We start from the raw sequence: 4397 nt of genomic DNA, 5'->3' as shown, positions 1-4397 counted from the left end.
GAAATCATAGTTTGGATGTTATTGAGGAGAAAATGTCAGGTTTGGCCTGAAGTTTTATATAACCTTGTTTGGTTAAGAAAATGTTTAAAAGTGGCATTATATGGAACCTGATTGGTTTAGAGTTTTGAGATTTGAATAAGCGGAATGCTTTGCTTGATAAATGAAAAAGATCTGGTATTACGTTTCTATGTATTCATATATTTGTTATATATATGAAATGATATTTTACCTAAAGGTTTTGGTGATTTTTCACCCTGCAATAACATAAATAGGGTATCTCACTAGACCTTTCAGTTTAACCTTCGTTTTGTGATTTTAACTATGTGTTGCAGGAGGTACATATGGTAAGGGAAAGGGGAAGATTTAATATTTTCCTATATGCATTTCTGCTTGAAGATCTGTTATGATGTACAGTTTTGACTGATTAGTACAAGAAATGTATTTTAAATTTTTGGACCTTGTATTTGGTCATGTTAGATTCTTGTACTAAGGGACCTGAATGGAATGATATCATGTATTTCTTTTATATGAAATATGTGTTACATGCAATATGTGGGTTGGGGCGTTTCACAAACCTTCATTATTAAAAGGGAAAAATGTTATGAAAATCGCTATTCCCTCCCTATTCCTCCTAGAATCTATGAAAAGGGAATGCTCATTTCAAAACCTATTTTTTTTTCTAAACCTCATCCTTCTAAGTAGAATGTAAACATTCAAAACAAACAAAACAAGTTCTGTAGATTTTGTTAAATCTCCTTCGTCTAGAAAATACTATAACTATGGAGAACCTTTTCAGTGTGCTAAAGATTTTGCTCATGACAAGATGGAAAGATACATTAGACATTATGTTTCTACTAACCCGGAAGAACCCATTAAAAAATGGGGTACCTAGAAATTGATTCATTTTCGTGTACAGGGACTAGGCCATACACAAATATAGTACTTGGACAATGGTTGTTCAAGACAAATGACTTGTTGGTCCCAAACAGATCTACAAGAGTTTTATAGGTAATAGTTTGTAGAAAGGGGGGTTGAATACAAACACATAAATTTGTACTTTTAAATTTCTTTATTGATAAAATAAGATCGATGCAGAATTTACAGATTGTTGCGAAATAAGATAAGGTTAAGACCTAATCTAAATAATATAAGAAACACATAGAAATGCACAAAGAGAAATAAGAACATAGATAAGAGAGTTTGAAGAAGTCATTGCTGAGAAGAGAGATTTTCTCAGCTATTTATACCCATTGCATTTAATGTAAGTTAGAGGGTACAAGCCACGGGGCAAGATTCTAGTAGAGAACTTGTCCTTTTGTCTTCAGATATGCAGGATTTTGGCCGCCTATGAACAATTGACTTCATAAAGTTAGTAAGCACGTTTGGAGACAATAAGTAACTCCGTACGTGTACTTTTCTATGTGAGGTATGGGGTTGTCATTTGTGCATTTAGAATAAGACAAAAACTAATCTTGTAGAGCAAGATTCATTTGAATGCTAACACTGATTTATCTCTAGAGGTTCTTCAGTGTTCGCTAAGTCTTGGTTAGATTTCAGACTTTGATTTAGACATTCTTGTTATCACTGAATCCACGTTAGAGCATGAACTTCTAATGTATCTGTCTTCAGCTACTTCTTCAACATCACTGAAGGTTCATTTGATGTGTGTTTTGTCTCTAAGAAATACTCGGTTTTTGAGAAGTTCATTTTACATGTTCAGTGATCACTAAAAAGACTCATAAATGATTGCTAAAGCTGAATAGAAATAGAACAAGAATTTTAGACTAAGGGGCTGTTTACTAATTACTAACTGGGCTGACTCGGTCAGCATATCTGACTCGGTCAGCAGTCAGAGTGTTTACCAAATCATATATCTGATTGAGATCTGACCTATATCTGACCGAACTACTAACCCGGCCCGCATCGATTTCATGCTTACCCTGGTCAGATTTGCCCTTTCCATATTTGCCCCTTTTTCACCATTTTCACCAAGTCGCTCCCTCTCTGCTCATCCTCCTCCCTCGCCGGTCCCGACTCTCCTTGCTACCACTCGGTCGGTCCTCATCCCTCATCGCTCATCCTCCCTTGGCTGCTCGAAAAGGTACTTTCTCCCGTCTCCCTATCGCTCCCTCATTGCTCGATAAGGTACTTCTGCTCCTACTTGATTGATTGATTTTTTACTCATAGTTGTAGATATTTGCTTCTATCTTATTTTCGTTCAATGTTGATTCAAGAATCATGTGTTGGTTTTCTTGATTTCCTAAATACATGCGAACACATTTTCAGTCACTGATTCAAAGAATAACCTAGAAGGGTCTATAGAGGAGGAACTGTACATGAACTTGATGGTGTAGTTCATGAACAGAGTGAGGGCTTATGATTGTTTTTAGATGTGAAAAGTTAGGAATAGTTGAACCCCTTGGGATTTATGCCAGAAAGTATAATCGATTTCATTTGCTGGTAGATTCAACAACTTACCATATTACTAAAAAATAACTATGTGATTAGAAACTGAAAAGAGAGAGTTCTTGACTTCTTTCAGAGGGGTGAGTTGTAGAGCAACTGTTGAACATCTTGTTTGCAGGAATGCAATAGGAAGACCGCTTACAAAACTTCCCTTGGGGATGCTCGCTACACCGAAGAACCTTGGTGCACCAAGATCGRCTTTTACTCTGTTCCAGTAAAAACMCATATGATACATTTCATTGCTAGTGGTAAAAAGTTAAAATATCTTTTTGGTCTTTGGTTGACTCTAATTAAGAGCAGGATTAAATATAATTGGCTGTGTTTTCGTTTTCTAATTGTACTTAAAGAGATGCTTGGCTAGTGGCTGGTAATGCTGATGATGATGGATGTATTATATACAATACAGTGGGTGGGGATCTTTAGCAGGATAATGCTTCCTAGCATTAAGATCATAAGAGGATAATGCTTCCTAGCATTAAGAATCATAAGAGGATAATCCAAACCTCTCTAGTCCACTTTATTTTTACTCACTAATCATCTTACAATGGTTAGAAGAAAATTAATGCAGAAGAACCCATATCAATTTTGCATGCAAAAATAAAGGCAATACCAAAAAAAATGGAAGTTTCTTGAGCTTTCATATTTTACAGAAAGTTGTAGTGGATTAGAATGCAAGCATGCATGGATGCCCCACAAGTAACCATCCAAGAAAAGCAGAAAGCATATAAAAACCTACATGTTGGCATAAGAGCACATGGGTAAGATAGGAGGATATCATACATTTGTTGGTCAACTAAAAATGGTAAACAATGTCTTGAATTTGAAAACAGAGAATAAAGACATACTTGCACTGTTTAGTTTCTTGTTTCTTCTTAGCTAGTCGTTCTCCAAGGGAGTCATCTTTCTTCTAAAGATGTTGCTTCTATCGCTTCATATCTTTCCATTCTCGCTTAGTGGAAGCATGTTGGGCCTAACTCAAAATGATGTTATAAAAGCTATGTGGACTGGATTTTATAAGAGCTATCTTATCCAACTTCTTCTAGCAAAATGATGTTATTTTTGTAGGTCAATCTAATGTAATGCTTGGTGGTTTATGCATTATGTCTTTGTCTTCATTATTCTTAAAATGGATTGATATAAGAAGCATGAAGCATGGTAGGGACAAAATTGTCAGAAAAAGAAAAGCATGAAATCCATATTTGAAAATGAGACAAATCTGAAGAAGTTTCCAATGTGAAGATCTTCTGTTACTTCAACACAATTTCTTGGATTTCATTACTCTTCCTCTTTAATTTAAATATTATTTTACAATTTATAATATATTATAAATAGATGTACTATTGAATTTCACATGTTATCGTCAATATTTCTTGGTTTTTTGTATGTGTTTTTGCTTTTGTACGCTTTGTTATTGAAAACAAGATGGATAATGAAGACCTTGAAATGTTTGGGTCTTTTTGACATAGGTATGGAATCGTATGATGAATCAACGGAACCCAAAAAATCGAGGGTTAGTTGGAAAGAGAATGTAGTAAAAACCTTTTTGGAATGTTGTTTACAAGAGATGTCCATGAATGGAATGCAAGGCGGTAGCCTTAAGATGCACTCTTGGAACAATATAGCGGAAACATTAAAAAGAACTCACAACTTCATTGTCAATCAAAGACAAATGAAGAATCACTATGACTATTTACGAGGGAAATACGCTGTATGGTCTAGACTTAGGAATAAAACGGGCAATGTCTATAACCCAACAAGCAACACATTCAATCTATCTGAAGAGGAGTGGAAGGCAGAGGCAAAGGTCAATTCTTTTTCTGGTTTCTAATTTAATTTCCTTATATTTTTCTTTTAGTTATATGTTTTTACTTTTTTTAAATACAGTTGAGTAAATATGCTGACAAGTTGAGGAATGCACCACTACTTTATCC

Source organism: Cynara cardunculus, assembly GCF_001531365.2.
Source record: "Cynara cardunculus var. scolymus isolate 2C chromosome LG 3, CcrdV1, whole genome shotgun sequence".
Taxonomy (NCBI): domain Eukaryota; kingdom Viridiplantae; phylum Streptophyta; class Magnoliopsida; order Asterales; family Asteraceae; genus Cynara; species Cynara cardunculus.
Note: the sequence above shows the minus strand (reverse complement) of the source record.